Here is a 21,294-nt window from a genome sequence, read left to right as displayed (position 1 = left end):
CACTATAACCATATAAAAATAAAACATCGATAACTACACATGCATACCTCTGAAAAATGTCGTAGGGGAAAACAACAGATTTCTCATCGCGAGAGTGAGAGAAAGCGAGAGAGAGAGAGAGAGAGAGAGAGAGAGAGAGAGGGAGAGAGAGAGAGAGAGAGAGAGAGGGAGGAGAGAGGGAGAGAGAGACGCCTTAGGATTAACCATATTCAACACACATTTTTTGTTGTTTTGTGTGAACATTGAGGCCATCGCCGGCGAGGGTGAGAAGGAGGATAAGCAACAACACAAATATGATACCTCGCAAAAATAAAGGAGATGGACCTATTGTGGTCTTGAGTGATGGTTGTTGAGTTAAGAGCGTGTGTTATGTTTTCTCTCCCGTTGCAACGCACGGGCTCTTTTGCTAGTGGTCACAAAAGGGGCAACTAAATTTCTAGCTATGCACATGTTTTTTTTCAAAAATCTAAAAAAAAAATCTCAAAGTGAAAACTAATGTTTCATGGTTTTACGGGTTTCCAAATAAAGAAACAAAACATCTGGTAAAAAAATGAAGCTAAATATTCAGACTGGAACAATTAAAATATAGAAATTCAGTGTATAATTATCATCTCCATAATATAAAAATTCGACACCGATCAATCATTTTAGTAAATAGCTTGCAATAATACTGCTATTTGCTGAAGTTTTAACTCATCTCACGATAGATGTGGTCATGGAAGATAGTTACTCACTGCTTTGGGAAATGAAATTTGCACATAAAAGGAAAAAAAAACAGAAACAGTAAATGTACTGCTAGCCAACAAAGCAAAACATATTAGAGAATGTTACTGATATAGCATAGGTTCATATAACAGAGCAGTACATATCGTAAACATTTTACGAAACTTATCCTTCTCCAAATAATATCTAAGAACTTAAGAAAAAGACAAACTAATCTCAGGTTACTGAGGTTTCAATTTAAGTAACTATGCTCAAGTTAATCCACAGTCAGCATATTAAAGTCTGTGTCTCTTAGATGTTTTCTCCCATATATCCGCAATGACAGTAGGGCATTCCCTTTTCAGTTTCTCATAGCCTTTACTTGCCACCACCACAGCAACCATTCTATTCGAAGAGTTCATAATAAACTCAATGCCAGCATCTTTGAGCTGGCTGCAATGGCGCTGGTGGGCTAGAGCTAGCGTGGTACCCACAGTCTCGGCACTTAGAACCTCGCACAGCTTGCTCTCGCACATCAATTTCATCCTTTCCATGGCATACCTATCTGCAGCGACAAGCAAATGCCTAAGCATTTCTTCATACTCGTCATTATTCAGGTCACCCATCCGAGGCAACGAATCCTTGTAGATGAAATGAAGCAGTCCTCTGAAAAGCAGCGGGATGCATGTCTTCAACAGTTACAATGCACCTTTGTTCGTCCCTCATTGGACCGTAAAACTCCGCCCAGAAGACCACTGGACGCATTGCGAGAATGATCTTATGAGCTGAGAAAACCTCATGCTTGACAATGAAAGATACATCAGCTCCCTCTGTAGCGCCCAGCAAGTTACTGAGATTATCCAATAGCTCTGATGACGACGGCACTCGGACCACAACTTCCATCTTGGGCTCCTCCACATGCACCTCCTTGAAGTTGATCACTGTAAGATTGCACTGGATGCATAGAATGTCGTCAATAATATACTCTCCAAGTTCACTCTTCCTCCAAAATTCGGTAAAGCCCCAGCTCGGGGTCGCGGCTGCATTGTAACGGGTGTCAAAAACTGACGGGTCTATCTGGCTAGGGTTTGGCTGGGCATAAGTCAGTGGCCGCGGATCCACTGTGGCCTGGTCGAGCAGCCACATACTGTAGAGCGCCCTCACCTCAGTGTTCTCGGTCTTGAGCTCGAGGTAGACAGACACCCATTTGTTGCTCTCTTCCCTTCTACCGTCGGGGTAGAAGCGGACGCACCAGTCGTAGCCGCTGACGGCGAAAGTAGCAGACTCGATGGCCTTCCCAACGCCATGTGCGATAGGTGGAAAGCGTCTTACCCTCGTATGAGGGGGCGCCGTGCATGTTTATAGGCAGGGGCGCACATCCCTGATGACAGCGCATACAAGTTGTTAAGATTACATCCTTGAAGGAGAACGGATAAGAGAGAATAAGAGGAGTTCGATTTACAGGAGAAAAGCTATCGATCCAGCCGAAGCACTTAAACATCTATCTCTATCTATCCCTATGTCACATACAATGCTACGTTTAACACCCTCCCTTAATCACAACTTCATCAAGTTGAGATTATGCTTGAAGTCTTCAAAACTCCGTGTGGGCAAAGCTTTGGTGAATCCATCTGCAACTTGATCTCTAGAGTGCACAAACCGAATGTCAAGTTGCTTATTAGTAACCCTTTCTTTGACAAAGTGGAAATCTATCTCGATGTGTTTTGTTCTTGCATGAAACACAGGATTAGCAGATAGATAGGTAGCGCCAAGATTGTCACACCACAAACATGGAGTTTGAGTATTTCTCACACCAAGTTCCTTAAGAATGGATTGAACCCATATAATTTCTGCTGTTGCATTTGCCAATGCTTTGTATTATGCATCTGTACTGAAATCTAGACAGTTGCCTATTTTCTTGCACTCCATGATATCAAGTTAGGACAAAAAAATATTGCAGACCCACCAGTGGAGCGCCTATCATCTAGGCTGTCTGCCCAATCAGAGTCTGAGAAGGCACTGACCAAAGTAGATGGTGACTTGCTGAAATTAAGACCAGTGCTCAAAGTATTTTTGACATATCTAACTATACGTTTGGCAACAGTCCAATAAACAGTAGTGGGTGCATGAAGGAACTGGCATACTTTATTGACAGCAAAAGAAATATCAGGTCTTTTCAATGTTAAGTACTGCAGTGCACCTACCAAACTCCTGTATTTAGTGCTATCTTCTTTACTTAGAGGTGTACCTTCTGTGAGAGACAGTTTCTCAGAACTTGACAAAGGAGTAGGTGAGGGTTTACAACCTTGCAAGCCATCATTTTTCACCAAATCAGTGGCATATTTTTCCTGGAAGAGATGAAGCCCATCATCATGTTTCTTCACTTCAATCCCTAGGAAATAATGAAGATCTCCAAGATCCTTAAGAGCAAAATCTGCACTCAAATCCTTCAACAGTCTAGATATTGCCTCATCAGATAAACTTGTAACAATAATATCATCAAAATAAATGAGGAAAAATATGGTAGTGTTCAATTTATTATAAATGAACAATGAGGTGTCAGACTTGGAAGGAACAAAGCCAAGTGTTTGTATCTTATGGCAGAGACGTGAGTACCATGCTCTTGGTGCTTGCTTTAACCCATAAAGTGCTTTGTCAAGTTTGCATACAAATGAGGATGCATTTTCATTCTCAAACCCAGGAGGTTGTTTCATGTATACCTCCTCTTCCAAAACGCCATGCAGAAACGCATTCTATACATCCAGTTGTCTGAGACTCCAGCCCCTGGAAACAGCAATGGACAAAACAAGACGTATGGTTGCAGCTTTAACAACGGGACTAAAGGTATCCTCATAGTCTATTCCATAACATTGCTTGAAACCCTTGGCAACAAGTATTGCCTTGTACCGATTAATGGTTCCATCAGATTTCCTTTTTATTTTGAAGACCCATTTTCAATCAATAAGATTTTTACCTTATTATGGAGGAACTAGATGCCACGTGTTATTTTTCTCTAGTGCCAAAAATTCTTCCTTCATTGCCTTTTTCCATTTTTCATCACAAAGTGCTAACTCAAGAGTGCTTGGCGGACCTGGTTCACCTGTGGAACAAACTAGGCCATATTTCGTTATATGCTTATAATCAACACGTTGGATCACACCTTGTTGTAGTCTTGTTCTTCGTTGTGACGGTGCAGCAGGATCAGTTGGCGCAGAAGATCCCGGAGCAAGGACAGGAGTTCTAGATGCTGCGGCACCCAAGGCAGATTCGCCTCGTGCTTCTCCTGGATCTTCTGTGGCCGCATCTCGTGACCCAGGCACTGTAGAGGCTGCAGAAGATCCCGGCCGGCCGACCGGCTCATCATGGGCGCATGATTGCGCGGGCCCGAGCAGATCAGCACCGGATCCAGCGCCTGTCAGCCGCGGCTCAGCGCGCCGCTTGTAGCAGCGCGACTCGTCGGGGAAGCACGCGACGCGTTGGCCACTTGGGGGCTGCCAGGTGTGAGGCGACGAGCGGGGCGGAGCGGGCGTGGAGCCACCTCCAGCAGGCGCGGGGCCACCTCCAGCTGCGGTCGGATGCGTGGCGCGTGCGGAGTCGCTGGCGGTTGCGCGGGCGTGCGGCGCAGCTGTCGGCTCTGGCACGTCAGCCCACACCGATCCCACGCAGATTGCCTGCGCTGCTGCTCCTGCAGCAATCCCGAGGCGAATCCAGCGGGTTCCAAGGCAGATTTGCCCCCCACGCCATGATACATGAAATATGGCATTTGGGAAGTGATTTGTGCATCATTTTCTTCTCTGTTTTCACTGTTGTTTTCTCCTGCAACATCACAAAGCTCATGGGTATGGTTAAGAGGGTTAGTCAGCATCTGATCAGCACAATTATTTTCTCCCCCGTGATCAAGGCCGGATAGATGAGATGGCAAAAGAAGGATTTCTTGACGGGGTCTAGCACCGGCATTAGGATGAAGATCCGCAAAAGGAAATTTTGTTTCATCAAAGATCACATCACGAGAAATATAGACACGACCAGTGGAGATGTCAAGGCACTTAACACCTTTATGAAGTGGACTATACCCAAGAAAAGCACATTGCTTTGAGCGGAACATGAGTTTGTGATTGTTGTATGAGTGAAGATTAGGCCAACATGCACACCCAAACACACGAAGTGATTTGTAGTCGGGTTTAACATGAAGTAACCTTTCTACTGGAGTTTCATTATTGATGACACGACTAGGAAGCATGTTGTGGACAGCCGTGAGAAAGGCCTCGTCTCAAAATTTAAGGGGCATAGAGGCGCCGGCTAAGAGAGCTAGTCCTACCTCCGCAATGTGGCTGTCCTTATGTTCTGCCGAACCGTTTTGTTGGTGAGCGTGGGGACAGGACACATGATGGGAGATGCCAAGGTTTTGGAAGAACAAGTTTAACTTTTCATACCCCCCCCCCAGTCTGATTGAACAGCAATGATCTTGTTGTCAAACTTGCGCTCAATAAGAGCTTGAAAGTTTTAAAAAACTTGAAAGACATCGGATCTTTTCTTAAGAAGATAGATCCAAGAGTATTTGTTGTAGTCATCAATAAAACTCACGTAATATGTGTGTCTACCAACGGAGCTAGGGGTAGGACCCAAAACATCGGAAAAAAATTAATTGCAAAGGTTTTTTAGACACACTAGTTGATATTGGATATGGCAACTGATGACTCTTAGCATGTTGACATGAATCACAAACTGTTTCAACATTGCACTCACAAACAAACGGGAGCTTATTTTTCCTAAGCAATCTTTCAACTAAAGAAAAGGAGGCGTGTCCTAATCGATCATGCCATCGTGTTGACGAAAGTTTGGCAACACCATAAGCATGTTTATTGAATCTTCGACGCTCCGGGATCAAGGGTAGAGTACTCGAATGCATCTACCTCGATAAAGCACTTTCTTCGTTGCCTGATCATTGATCAAAAAGAAAAAGGGATGAAACTCGAGGAATACATGATTGTCAATGGCAATTCGATGAACGAAAAGAAGATTCATACTAGCACTAGGGACATGCAAAAAAAATTCTAAGATGAAGTTTGCGATGGGGAGTTTTAATAATTGTATGACCAACGTGACGAATCCTCATACCTGCACCACTAGCAGTGTGGATTTGGTCCTTGCCGGGGTACTTTTCCCGCGTGGTCACCTTCTCAAGTTCGTTGGTGATGTGTTCGGTGGCACCACTGTCGACGTACCAGTTGGTGTCGACGCTGTATGAGCCATCCGCAGCAGCCGCCACCTTGTCTTCATCGTGGGACTCATCATCCTCCTCATCATAGCGATACCAGCAGTCCCAGGCGTTGTGCCCGAGCTTACCACAGATCTGGCATCACGACGCATCAGGGCGCGCTTGGTTGGAGCCGCGGCCACCACCTCCACCGCGGCCCTTGGAGTTGGTGGAGGGGGGAACGGCCGGCGCGGGGAGTGGTGTTGTTGGAGGAGTTGCCACCACTGCCCGATCTGGTCTTGCCGCGTTGAGGTCCGCCGCGGCGGCCGCCGCGGCCACGAGAGGCGGCGTTCGAAGATGACTTGAAGCCGCCTGAACCCTGGTAGAGTGCCATGCGCTGGTCAAAATTGCTTAGCATGGTGAACAGCTCATCCAGGGTGACGGGGGAGGTGCGGGCGTCGAGGGCCGACACCATAGGCTGGTACTCCATGTCCAGCGCATGGATGATGTAGGAGACGATCTCGTCGTCTTGCAGCGGTTTGCCGGCCGCGGCGAGTTCATCAGCGAGGTCACGCATGTGGGCGAAGAAGGTGGCGATCGGTTGAGTTCCCTTCTGCGCATGAAGCAAAGCCGTGCGGATTTTGTTGACGCGGCTGAGCGACTGCGAGGAGAACATGGCCGCCAGGGTTTTCCAGAGTGCATGCGTCGTGGTGATTGCGGTCACCTGCACCAACACCTCTTTGGAGAGATTATTGAGCAGGTACCCGAGCACTTGTTGATCCTTCCGGACCCAGATTGGGTGGAGAGGGTTGGGCTCGGTGGAGTCCTTGCCGTCCTTGTCCTTGCCAGGAAGGAAGCGGTCTGGCTCCGGTGTGCTACCGTCGGCATAGCCGAAGACGCCAGCTCCCCTTAGCTGTGGCGTGATCTGGACGCGCCACAGTACGTAGTTCGTACAGGTGAGCTTCTCCGTGACCTGGCTGTTGAGGCCGATCTGGGAGGAGCCGGAGGAAGACATGCTATGCACTAATGGAGATTGGAAAAGCTAGATGTATTGGAAGAGGGATGCTCTGATTACCATGTGCGATAGGCAGAAAGCGTCTTACCCTCGTATGAGGGGGCGCCGTGCATGTTTAGAGGCAGGGACATACATCCCTGATGACAACGCATACAAGTTGTTAAGATTACATCCTTGGAGGAGAAGGAATAAGAGAGAATAAAAGGAATTCGGTTTACAGAAGATAAGCTATCTATCCAGCTGAAGCACTTAAACATCTATCTCTATCTATCCCTATGTCACGTACAATGCTACGTTTAACACGCCGAAGCTCCTGTACAGGCTGTACCTGTCCATCTTGAAGACGTGCGTCCCATGCATAGTCTCGGGGGCGCAGGTCGAGGCGGTCCTCGTTAGTGAGCTCTCGGGCGCGGCCATCGCTGGCCTCTAGGTGGGCAGAAACTAAGCATGCCGGCGGCGGTGATGGGAGCCGCGGCGAAGGGGAACAGCGACGGGGCGATTCGGGAGGCGGCAGTAGCGCACAGCGAGTGGTGGGAACAATCGAGTACAGTTGGCGAAAAGAATTTTGCAATTATATGGCGAAATTGTTCGGCCCAACTATTCCATGAAGGATTCCAATTACAGCTTACCAAAAAACTGACCAAGACGGATTCCATACAAGCTGAGTTGAGACCAATTCGGAAACAGGCTGGCCGGGCCGGTTTCCGGAAATTTTGGTGAACCCTGAAAAAATTGAATACCATCCTAAAAATTCAAAAAAAAAATTTAAAAGTGGTCACGCTGCAGTACGCAGGAACCGAACAGGCGCCCTTCTGCTCAAAAGGAGGCCTTCTGACCACCAGTAGAAACGGGGTTAAATTAAATATATTTTGACGCTACAATTTTTTGAATTTAATTGTTATTTGAAAACTGGATTTTCCGGCCTGAACCAGAAAAAATAAAACTTGATTCAGACACCTATTCCATGACAGATTCCCATTCCAATTCCAACTTGCCGAAATTTTATACCTTTGAAAAGGAAAAATTAAATGGATAGTGTGTGAACTCTGAAAGTTTTGTAATCCCATTTTTCTTTCATGAGAAGTGGAATCTTTTTTTATTCTGCATAAAATCATTCTCATAGTGTGAATGGAATTGCCCATTACACACGCGGAATTATCTCCCAATTTATGTGTGACTAGGAGAGCTGTTGTTCAACCAACGAGGTGACATGTGGGAAGTGCATGGATGAATCCGGATACATATGAACTTACTTTGAAAAACACATTTCTAAATACTAAAAAAATCTGAAAAAGGTTGCACGGGTACGTCTTCATATTCTATGTGCATGCATAAAGTTTCACGAAAAAAATAACTTTTTTTGTGGCATGTGCAAAAAAGACAAAAAATTATGTCATGAAATGCTACTTAGAAGCACTAAAATTTGTCTTTTTTGTGGAGGCAACAAAAAGACATTTTTTTTCAAAACTTTGTGCCGCCCACACACATTTGGCAACATGTATGCATGAAATTTTCTTTTATATTTTTTGACATTTTAAAACATGCTTAAAATGCAAAAAAAAATTCAAAAGTGGGTGCAAATGCCCCTGGGTTCAGGACGTGCCCACTCCGTGACGTGTCCGCTATGGAACTCTGTCTTTTTTATAAAAGGATTAGATCAATTGTAAAAATTCACTCGAAGTACAAATCACGTCAAACATAATAAAAATTACATCGATATGCATGGACCATCGAACGACCACAGCCGCTACCAAACATAATAAAAATTACATCGATGTCCTTGCCTTCGCTCCCAACCGGAGCTGGCCTAACCTTGCCGATGACAGCCGGGAGTCTTCATGCACGTGCCACTAAGGACCAGCGCCACAAAGCCACAGTTGTTGTTGTTGAATCCTTAAATAGATCTAAAGAACCTGGCACCAAATCTCGTCGTTGGGTATGCACGATGAGAAATCCTAACCACGCCACCCTGAAGAGCTGGCATGAATGTACGTTGGAGCTTCGTGTAATCCAACCTGATGCATGAACTTTTGGAGGATCGGAGCCCGGAAGATTGGCTCAAAGAAGAAACGACTAAAACCCAACCAAACTACTAGCCAGAGCCGAGGCATTTGGATTCGCCTCCTCTCTATTGGCCACCGAAGCGGCAGGCGAAGGGGAGGCGAATTCGTATGTGTGGAAAAACTTTGCCTAGTCACCTTGCAAGAAGGGAAAGAAAAGCATTGCGAAAGTCTATCCTTGCACCACTCTGGCTTATTGTATGGTTTTATCAAGCGATAGAGCCGGAGGAGGCATGTGTGGAAAAACTTGAGGCGGCTTCTACACCTGTGTCCTACATCGTTTGAGGTTGTCCCATGCCCGAATTGGGAAAAGAGAAAGTACAAATATATGAGATTTATTTATAAAGTAAAAGAACACCGACGTGAAAAGGGGGAGGGGGCCATTGGATGACATGGAGAATGCAAGCACGCCACATCCATATTCTACCAACATATTATCATGCATAGTAAAACCTTCCTAACTAAAAATAAGAGGGTTTTGCGATTCAAATTTTGAACAGCGAAAATGTCTTATATTTAATTGCAGAGGGAGTGGTAGTCAAATAATTATTGGAAAGTTGCACCTTATGTGTGTCTAAATGGATGGAGCATTGTTCTTGGATATCAAAGTAATAAACTAGGGATAATACACTACTCTTTTTTCCATGGCTTTGCATCTTATATTGAAGCCATAAAGTAGGCACAAACATTAAATGTCTATGGGCCTTCGTAAATTTGCTTCGTGAAATCACTAATTAAGGGGTACTTTTTGCTAAGGTCACTCTTACTTTCTCTGGTGCGGACAAGTGGCCACTGTATGTATGCCTCTGATCTCAACCTGATAGTTTCCATTTTTCTTAGTTTCGTTTTTCTAGAACAATTTATCTCTTAAACTATGCGTTCATATCACGAACCGCTTTCACGTTGGACTTCTCACATCAAGGTCTTTGAAACTAGGTCTCATGTTAATAGGTTTCGACAATATTTTTTTGTCACATAACAATGGAAATCAAAAAAGGAAATTAGAAAAATAAAAACCAAGAGAACGAAAACCGAAAAAGGTCCAAAACTCGTAAAACAAACGGTCAGTGCTTTTTCATAAAATAAATTTGGAAGCACAGGTTGTGCTTTTTCTTTTTTCATGGAAGTACAACTATGTTTTTCTTTTTTAGGAAGCATAGTTATGCTTCACGCAGAAGCAAATGCTGTATCTTTTTCTTTTTAGGAATCACAGGTTGTACTTTTCTCTTTTCGGAAAGCATAATTGTGCTTCTTGTGGAAGCACGGATTGTGCTTTTTCTTTTCTTGGAGAAGCACAACTGTGCTTTTATTTTTTCAAAAAGCACAATTGTGTACCGCATGGAAGCGCGGGCTATGCTTTTTCCTTTTTTGGGAAAGCCCAACTATATTTTTTCCCTTTTCGAGAAGCACAACCGTGCTTCTTGCATAAGCACATGTTGTGCTTCTCCTGAAAAACCACTACTTCTCGAGAACCAAGGGAAAATTGTGTTAAAACATGCAAAAGACTAAAAAAACAAAATGCCAGAAAAATAAAACAAAAGCGCATGCAGAAAAAAAATTAAGGGTGCGTTCAAAGCGCGACATGGCGACGGTTGGGCGCACTACTTGGCGCGCTCCCGGGGCTCAAAAGGTGACATCTACGGTAGCGTCCAAAGGAGTACCCGCTAGTTGCTCCCATTGTTTTGAGGTACCCTGTGAGGGGTATATCAAGACCCCCTATTCAATGCCTGCAGGAGTCAAACAGTCAGGTGTGAGCGCATTGCATTTTTTAAAAGTGTATTTTCTTTTTAATAATTTTCTGTAATATACACATTTTAATAATATAGTGGACATTATTTTAAAAAGACACTGAACCTTGTTTTAACTGATGGTGAACATTTCTTTAATACAGTGAACTATTGGTAATATACATTGAACATCTTTTAAATATATATTTAACATTCCTTTAATATACGTTGGATATTTTCTTAATACACGATGAATATTTTATAACGCACGATGAACTTTTGCTAATATAAGATTAACATTTTCATAATATACGGTGAATTTCTTTTACATTCACACTGACCTTTTCTCTAAACACTTAACTTTTTTGTAATATAAGGTGAACATTTTCTTAATATACAATGACCAATAACGAATTGTTCACCATGTATTAGGAAACCAAATAAACAAACAAATATTCATTGTATACTAATGAATTGTTCACCATGTACTTAAAAACCAAAACAAACAAATGTTCATCATGTAGTAATCAATTCTTCACCATGAATCAAAAAATTTCTTGATATGTATTAATAAAAACCCAAACAAACAAAAACTGGAAAGAACTAGAAAGAAAAGGTCAAACATAAAAACAAAGAAAAAAGCAATAGGAAAACAAACAAAAAGAAATATTAAACGAACCTACAGCACGCACTGCCACGAATTGGGTTGGCACACCTGTGGGCACTGCGGCGAAGGCACCTCTATTTGCGGACGGCATATAGGATGTGTCGTCTATATCTCGGGAGCAACTAACTAAGGGTTACCCTTTGTGGGGCTATCAAAAGGGTCGCTTTTTGGCCTGAGAGCGTACCAAATGGTGCGCCCAGACGCCGCCATGTGTCACGTGTAGGGGTTTCCTCTAGATTTTGGTTTTTTATTTTATTTTTTTGTATGTGTTTTCCGACTTTTAGATCATTTTTTGGGGCATTTTTAGCTTTTGACTAGTTTTTCCTAGGTTTTAGAGGAATTTTTTTTCTAGGAAGCAGTGCTTTCCCGCAAAGAGGCACAACGTGTGCTTTAGCGGGAAGAACGGTTGTGCTTTCTAGAAAAGTGAAAAATACAGCATGTGCTTCCACGAGAAGCACAAACTGTGCTTTTCGAAAAGGGAACCGCACAATTGTGCTTCCATGAAAAAGGCAAAAGGACAACTGTGCTTCCGCGAGAAGCACAGATTTGCTTCCATGAGAAGCATAGCCTTTACTTCCAAAGAAATTGAAAACGGCAACTGTGCTTTTTGGCTCCGGGCTTTTTTATATTTATTTTTCTGTTGCCTTTTTTTATTATTCTTTGGATTGTTTTTATTTTTATTCAGTTTCCAAGGTTTTTTGTAAAAAAAAGTTCACCGAAAACTATTAACATGGGATCTAGTTTCAGAGATATCGGCTAGAAATTCAACATAGGAAACGGTTCGGTATTTGGACGCACCGTTTAGGAGACAAAATTTTTTGAATAAATGAATCTACGAAAGAGGGGAACGTCCAAATTGCGATATATGGTGCACATGCAGTGAGCCACTTGTCAGCACCAAAGAAGGTGGGGAGTGACCTTTGCAAGGGGTAACCCTTAACTGGTGATTTTGATATATCTCGACCGTACCAAGCGAATCGTTCGCCTCACCTCTGGTGTGACGGTAGCGGGCCGGCGCAATACAGTAGCTCTCAGAAAATGTTTGTATGAAGATGCGATGGCCGGCTTTAGAAGCTTTTGTGCTTTTTTCCCCTCTTTTTTCTTTGTGCTTTTTGTGTAGGTTTTCTTCGGCATTCTTCTTTTCTTTCTTTTTCCTTTTTTCCTTTCTTTCAATCAATGTCTACTTTTTCAATACACAATGCACATTTTTCGTATACACAAGAAAATTTATACTCATTGAACTTTTTTGAAATACATGGTGAAATTTTTTAATGTATGTTCTGAACATGTTCTGGAATACATGTAAAACATTTTTCAAACACACATTGAAACATATTTGTGACTGGTACAAAACAATTTTCTAGATTATACAAACATTTTTTTGTATTGTATAAAAAATTTGAAATGCATGTGAAAAATGTTTTCGAACATGTTAAACTCTTTTTTCAAATACACGTTGCACAGTTTTTTGCATGATATGAAACATATTTTACATTGCTGTATTGCTTTTTAATACTTCAAGAACATACTTTTTGAAACATGTGAACATGGTTTTAAAAATGTTACAGAACATTTTGTTGAATGGTACAATATTTTATTTATGTTACACAAACACCTTTAAAAATTGTATAATTTCTTTTAAAATCATGAACATTTTTTGGTAAACAACTGAACATTTTTTGGTAAACAACTGAACATTTTTCTAAATGACACAAACATTTTTTTGAATGCTATCAATATTTTAAAAAAGTGGGGATATTTTGTACACTGCATGTACATATTTTAGATGTGTGATGAACAATTTTTTAAAACATAAGTAAATTCAATTTTGAATATATAATTTTAGAAATTTTTTTAATATAAACAAAATAAAAAGGCCAGAAATGAACGAAAATATAAGCATTCGAACATGTCGCTTGTGTGCTGGAAGTACGCAGGTCTTATGCTGTTGGCCAGGTTCAATACCCGAGTGCGAGGAGCAACACGTCGTTGGTACTTGCTAGAAGCCTAGAACCGTATCCGCTCCGCTTGAATGCCACTAAAATAACTTCCCCTCAAAATTGTCTCAAAAATAAAATCCCACTTAGAAAAAAAAGAAGACTGATTTCTACTCATTTACTTTAAAAACAATAAAACTTCTACTCTTTTGTCGCCGATTTGTCAGTACCACAACACCGAGCTCTAACTATCCTAAAAAAAGGTACCTCTAGCAACATTATCATTTCCAGCACATGCCAAAAGATGTTGTCTACGCATGCAACTTCCTGGCCGCTGCTTCTACAAGGTCTTAGTTTTTTTTTAAATGTTTGCTACGTCGAGATGGAGTCCCGGAGACATTATGGAGCTATGCTCACAGCGCCGCCAATGGACAGAGGAGGAAGAAGATGACAAGTATTTGGATGTTATTTTATTTTATTTTTGTATGAGTGTTTTTTTAGGCGAAATGGGTGTGTTTGTAAGGACCTGTGATATGCAATATATGGCCTTGGGCCTTTCACAAAAAATAATGTCGAAGGATGTTTTGCAATTCTTGCAACAACTGCTGGATCTAAATCCGACTCCCGAGACTCTTATGTGAAGAAGTCTGAAGAAGGAAATAATAGAAGAATTACAGATGGGGTGTTTCCCTCTTGCACACCAAAAAGGTTCTTGAAGACAACTAGCAGATCATCAAAGCACGCCAAGCTCAGATTCTGTGTAAAAGCTCAAAGGCTCAGAGTTTATCTGCGAACTGACCTCTCCTAACATAGTACAAAAACCTGGCAACTTGGGCAAAATGTCATAGGGAAAATCACTGAATTCTAAATCCCAATAGGGAAATAGGTGGCACATGCATCACATCTCACGTTCTGAAGCTGGACAGAACTGCCCAGTGGCACACCACGTCGAGCATCGATTCCCCAATCCCCCTTAATCGCCAAAATCTCAAAACTAAACCTAGGATCAGATAACGGCATGGAACTGCAACAGTAAAGCGCATTCGTCAGGCAATGCCTCCAGTTAGCTAACTCATACATATAATTTCCCCCGTAAGAGAAATAACAGGTCAATCTCACCAATTCAGCAAAACCTGACCATAAGTGAGGCGAAAAAGTGAAATAACTCTCGGTCAGTGTTACAAACCCTAACACAACTCCGGTAGATTAAACCAAGTTGCTATGTATAGAAATCCCGGGTATGAGTGAAGCAACTTAGCTTGCTCTGTCACTAGTCCAGGAACAGAGCAACACAAATGTGGAGTGGAGGGTCCGTTGGAAGGACCAAAAAACAGAACCTCCAGAATCCTGAAGGAAGTATGCCAAGTAAATCTCTCTTCAAAAGAAATAAGCATCTTGTGACATAGCATGCAGGCTCAAGACCAGTGCATTTACAGAAAATTTCTCCACTAAAACACAACTAGTCTAGCTTTCTTTTTCGTCATGAATCCTGCAGGTAGGCTGCAGAAAAGATCACAAGAGGGGCAACTAATCTGCTACCTATTCCAGAGCTTATCAAGTCAAAATAGTGTCTCTATAAATTGTTTGATTTAACAATGCAGAATTGTAGTACTTGGTAAGGAACGGCAAAGAACAGTAAAGCCGGCTGGAGAAGCTGGTTTTGCACATGTTTTGTTCAAAAATCGCTAAGTGGAAATAAATGTCTCAAGGTTTTACCAGCCTCCAAATAAAGAAAAAACACATGGTAACAAAAATGAAACTAAATGTTCAGGTTGGAACAACGATGCAAACAATTAAGATATTCGTATATTAACAGACATATTAGGAATACAGTGTATGATTATCATCTCCATAATATACATATAAAAAATCGGCACCGATCAATCATTTTCCTAAATCACTTGCAATAATGCTGATATTTGCTGAAGTTTTATCTCATTTCACGATAGATGTGGTCATGGAAGATAGTTACTCACTGCTTTAGGAAATGAAATGAGCACATAAAAGAAAAAACATAAACAGTAAACGTACTGCTAGTCAACAGAGCAAAACATATTAGAGAATGTTACGGACATAGCATAGGTTCATATAACAGGCAGAACATATCACAAACATTTTGCGAAACTTACCCTTCTCCAAAAGATCTAAGAACTTGAGAAATAGACAAACTAATCACAGGTTGCTAAGGTTTCAACTTAAGTAACTACGCTCAAGTTAATCCACGAACAGCATACTAAAGTTTGCGACTCTTTGCTGTTTTCTGCCAAATATCCGCAATGATAGTAGGGCATTCCCTTTTCGGTTGCTCATACCCTTTACTGGCCACCACATCACAAATTATGTTTGAAGAGTTCATAAACTCAATGCAAGCATCTTTGAGCTGGCTACAATGGTGCTGGTCGGCTAGAGCTAGCGTGGTCGCGACAGTCTCAGCACAAAGAACCTCGCACAGCTTGCTCTCGCACATCAATTTCATCCTTTCCATGGCATACCTATCTGCAGCGACAAGCAAATGCCTAAGCATTTCTTCATACTCTTCATCATTGAGCTCATCCATCGGAGGCAACGAATCCTTGTAGATGAAGTGAAGCAGTCCTCTGAAAGCAGCAGGCTGCATATCTTCGACAGTTATGCTGCGCCTTTTTTTGTCCCTCATTGGCCCGTAGAACTCTGACCTGAAGACCGCCGAACGCATCGCAAGGATTATCTTATGAGCTGAGAAAACATCATGTTTCACATTGAAAGATACATCAGCTCCCTCTGTGGCATCCAGCAAGTTACTGAGATTATCAAACAGATCAGATGGCGGCACTTGGACCACAACATTCGTCTTGGCCTCCTCCAAATGTGAAAACCTGCGCCTCCTTGAACTTGATAACTGTAAGATTGCACTGGATGCAAAGAATGTCATCAATAATATACTCTCCAAGTTCACTCTTCCTCCAGAATGTGGTAAAGCCCCAGCTCGCGGCTGCATTGTCACGGGTGTCAAAAACCGACGGGTCTATCTGGCTAGGGTTTGGCCAGGCATAAGGCGGTGGTGGTGGAGGCCCTGTGGGCTGGTCGAGCAGCCACATATCATAGAGCACCCTCACCTCCGTGTTCTCGGTCTTGAGCTCGAGGTAGGCCGACACCCAGCCATTGCTGTCTTCCCTGTCACCGTCGGGGTAGAAGCGGAGGCACCAGTCGTAGCCGCCGACGGCGAAGGTAGCGGAGTGGATGAACTTGCCGACCCCGAAGCCCCTGTGCAGGATGTACCCGTCGATCTTGAAGACGTGCGACCCGTGCGCAGTCTCCGGGGCGCAGGTCGAGGCGGTCCTCGTCAGTGAGCTCTCGGACGCGGCCATTCCTGGCCTCTGGTCGGGCAGAAACTAAGCGCGGCGGCGGAGGCGGCGCGCGGTTATGGGAGCCGCGGGCAAGGGGAACTGCGACGGGGCGATAGGGGAGGTGGCGCGGCGCGGGGAACGGCGGCACGCGGTGGCGTACAGTGAGCGGCGGCGAGATGGGGAATTTTTCTGGGGGGATGGGGGATGGCCGGATGGGGACGAAGATTCGCGCGAGAGAAAGGAGAGAGATTTGGGAAAAATATTTCGGCCCAGTTCAAGCCCAAATCCTCCAACCGGTGTGCGTGTTGGTCCATTGGGCTTTTTGAGTTGTCGTTTCTATCATTTTTAGATATATATATTTTTACGTTCTAAAAAAAGATATATTTTTACCCCTCAAATTTTTTTTAAATTCGTTGCATATAGTATTTTTAGAGGAGTTCATTAGATGATTTGTTAGACACAAGGCATACCAATGGAAACCTATACACAAAACAGTGCAAGATATACCCCTACAGAAAAGCAGTGCAAGATTTAATCGATGCACTCCAAAAAAAATCTACATGTAAGACTGCAAAAATAGCAATCCGGGTACTACACTATTTGCCCCAACTACCCAAGGTAAGTAGTATAAAGACAACAACTAGAGAATTACACGGTAAAAAATGACACCCCACCGAGAACCAACACAACATATAAGGGGTGGTTGCATCCCAGCTCATAAGGGATCAAACCACAGGCTTGACACATGCGTGTTTCATAAAGCGAGAATTTTCTTTTTAAGTGCGAGGTGACGTTTTCGTCGATAGCGAGGCTGAGGCATCTGCGGTGACGAATTTGTTAATCTCAAGATCCGCCGGCTCAATCTCTCGAAGATGCTCATAGGAGTACGGTGTGCGTGGGTGCGTTCATAAGGATGAGTGCATGTTGGTGTATTTGACTTTTTATGTTGTACTGCCTTTCCTGCAATAAAATGGCATTCCACCTTTTAGGCAATACAAGAAAAACATGTATGGCATTACATGTACCATACATAAGGAAATACTACAAGAAAATGAACTTTTATGTCATTACACCAACCAGACACATGGCAATAGAAAAAAAAAATGAAACTCCATGGGCACTAGCACCCACGGATTTATTGATATAGAAGAAGCATCCCTCATGAGAATTCCAGAAATTCGTCCCTGACGTGGATCGAACTCTGGTCGTTAGGTTTACAATCATGCGCCCCCAACCACTGGGCTATGCCCACGTCCTCAGACACATGGCAATAGATAACTCTAACCTCGTGAAACCAGCCACTAGAAGTGATCCGACAAGCCTTGGGTGTCTCCTTGAGGCCTTGACGCGACAGATCGCTCTATGGTGGTTCATGCACCCTTCTCGTCACATTGGTGATATATCCATTCTCGTTGTGTTCTTCTCTAGAGCGATCGACTGTGGGAGAAGACTTCTACAATGGTTGCTTCTTCACCATGGCATTGGTACAACTGGACTTTAGCATGACGACTCCCTCAGCCGCATGATACAATGCCAAGCCGACTCCAGCAATAGAGCGGCGATGACATACCTTCAGGGTGTGCTGGAGATTGAGTTTGTTTGGTTCTCTAAAGACCTGGTTGTTATCTTCTTGTTTTATAAGATATCATGTATCATTAGAAGAGTCCATGTCCTTATTAAAAAAAGATACAATGAAATGCAAGAATAATACACACCTTTTCTTTTTGGGATACACCTTGAGTGAAACAGTACACACCTAAGGTGGATAAGAAGAGTTCAATCAGAACAATACTACTAAGAGACATGAAAATGTGAAAAGAAATTACGACAATACGTACGAGATACAAGACAAACGAGAAGGTGGAAAGTTGAGCAATGTATCAAGGTTCGAAGAGCTCGCCAGAAGAGCTCATTTATGCAAAAATTATCGCATTTTTGCAAGAAAAAGGTGAAAATTTTATCGCATTTATAACAAAATTATGCACGCAACTGTGGACCGCGCGTGTGGTATGATCGCAAATGCGATGCAATGATCTCCAAATCATGCGCGGGGGGGACCTGGCCCTTACGCACGTACACGCATGCCTGCCGAGTGCCCAGATCGCAAATTCCTCGGCGACTCGTTCCGGCCGGCACGACCATGCGCGAGTAGGAAGAAGGAAACGGTAAAAGTTTCAAAAAAAAAAAAAAAGAAAGCGACCGTAGGCTAAGCCAAACATTTTTTTAGCATCAGTACGGACACAAGCGCTCATATACACGTGCATACACTTACCCCTATGAACGCACACACGCACACCTTACCCCTATGAGCACCTCCAACAGACTGAACCGGCATATCATCTTGAGATTTACGAAGTCACCATAGACGCCTCGTCATCGACAGGAACGTCTCCTCGCACTAAAAGCGCATCGCCGGAAATCCTGAAATAAATTCAAAAATAATACGAGCACCAGAATTTAAGCCCCGGTAGGTTGAAAACATCACTGTCCACCTAACCAACTCAACCACAAGTTGATTCAATCGTCTCGCCTGATTTGGATTCGCAAAGTACGGTGGTTACTTGGTTGGCGTAAGTGTGACGGTGACAGGGCGGCACGAGCACACGACCCACGAGAGAAAAATAAAATAAAATAAATAAACAGGACGCATGGCGATACATATGGGCATATGGCGGTCCGGTCCATGGGTTCTTCGGTTTCTGGCAGGCGGGGCCTCCCGACAGTTCTGGCGCGGAATTGATTGATTCTCTTGGGGTGGGCGCAGCGCGCAGAGAAGCAGGCGTGATGGGATTGGATCCTGGCCCCGGAGATACGGCCGCGTGATCGTCATAATGCGGGCCGATGGGGCATTCCTCTCCTGCCCACGGCTCGTGCCTTGATTTTCTTTTGGTTCAAAAAAATGTGCTCCCTTCGTTCTAATGCCCTTTTCACTATACAGACCTTATCAGAAAACTTTAACACAAAATAAGCTTCCCATAAAACTATCTTATACTCTTACCCTTTTTAGAAACACCGCGGCTTGTGGCCTTGCTGCACTATTGGAAAACACCAAACTCGCCTGCGTTGCTGGCCCGATTAAGACGGTACCACTAGTAGAAAAGGGGGCTTTGGTCCAGGTCGGGTAAGCCCATTAGTTCCGGTTCAGTTCAGAACCGGGACCAACGGGTGCATTTATCCCGGTTCGTGCTACTAAGGCATTAGTCCCGGTTCACCTGGGCCCTTTAGTCCCGGTTCGTGCCACGAACCGGGACTAAAGGGTGCGATGCCCATTGGTCCCGGTTGGTGGCACCAACCGGTACTAAAGGTTAGACCTTATCAACCGGGTCTAATGGGCTTTGAGGCATTAGTACCGGTTCATGGCACGAACCGGTACTAAAGGTCCCATTTTCAAACTCCCCCCTTGGACCGCTTTTTTAGTTTTAAAAAAAATGAAAGAAAATGATGGAAATGTCAATAAAAATAAAATAAAATAAGTTTCCCATGTGAATGTGGTCTAGTTGTTGGAAAAATTTACAAATATGAATTTCGACTTTATTTACAAAATTTCTCTGGAATTTGTAAAATGGGCATAACTTTTGCATACAAACTCGGATTAAAAAGTTTTTTATATGAAAAATCATCTACTCAAAAAGTTACATCCGATGGAGACCGCCTACGGCCTGTTTGCAAATTTGTAGAATCCTCAAATTCCAAAAGGAAAAAAAGTTATGCTCAAATTTCAGTTTTTTTAAATTTTCAGTAAATCTGGTCAAACTACTTATTCAAGAAGTATTAGTGTTACTAAATAATTATTCAAAAATATTAGTGTTATTAAATAAGTATTTCACCTTTTTTGAATTTTGGTCAAATCTGGTCAAGCTATGGTCAAACTGTGGTCAAACAATGGTCAAACTACTTATTCAAGAAATATTAGTGTTACTAAAAAATTATTATTTTTTAGAACAATAGTTTCAAACTCAAACAGTGAAATATGTGACTTCATGCTCAAGCTAAATTCCTGAGGGTTAATAGGATTGACATCTTACTATTGTCAGGAAAACAACAATTGCAAACTTGGAAACGAGGGAGAATAGAACCCGGAAGTTAAGCGTGCTCAGGCTGGAGTAGTGAGAGGATGGGTGACCGTTCGGGAAGTTAGATGATTTGGAATGATGAGGGGTGATTAGAGATTAAATTGAGCAGTGGTGAGGGGTGATTAGAGATTACAGGTTAAAATAATTCAGAAATTTGAAAATAAAAAATTTCAAAAAAATTCAAAAAAATTTCAAACAAAAATCAGAAAATTTCCTTTAGTACCGGTTGGTGTTAACAATCGGGACTAAAGGTGGACCCTCCACGTGGAGGGCCTTTAGTCCCGGTTCTGGATTGAACCGGGACTAAAGGGCCAGGGCATTAGTACCGACCCTTTAGTCCCGGTTCCAGAACCGGGACTAAAGGCCCTTACGAACCGGGACTAAAGGCCCTTTTTCTACCAGTGTACGTGACAAGGAAAAAACACCAGCGTGTCTGGCGTTACTGGAAACGCTAAGGTGTATGGCGTTGTTGCCCAACCATGCAATGCCAGGGTGTGTGGCGTTTCCAACAACTTGTTTACCATTTGCCACTTATCTAAAAAGGAAGCAACGTAGGCTGGTTTGACGTTTTCATATAGCGAAGAAACGTC

The 21,294-nt window shown here is 43.0% G+C and overlaps 2 pseudogenes; both read right to left on the bottom strand.

Moving 5' to 3' along the window:
- Nucleotides 1–998: 998 nt before the first annotated feature.
- LOC119334391 lies at nt 999–7,331 on the bottom strand (annotated as a pseudogene).
- Nucleotides 7,332–15,394: 8,063 nt separating this feature from the next.
- LOC119331071 lies at nt 15,395–16,820 on the bottom strand (annotated as a pseudogene).
- Nucleotides 16,821–21,294: the final 4,474 nt, after the last annotated feature.

This window comes from Triticum dicoccoides, chromosome 7A (genome assembly GCF_002162155.2).
Source record: "Triticum dicoccoides isolate Atlit2015 ecotype Zavitan chromosome 7A, WEW_v2.0, whole genome shotgun sequence".
Classification (NCBI taxonomy): Eukaryota; Viridiplantae; Streptophyta; class Magnoliopsida; order Poales; family Poaceae; genus Triticum; species Triticum dicoccoides.
This window is presented reverse-complemented; position numbering and strand designations above follow the sequence as displayed.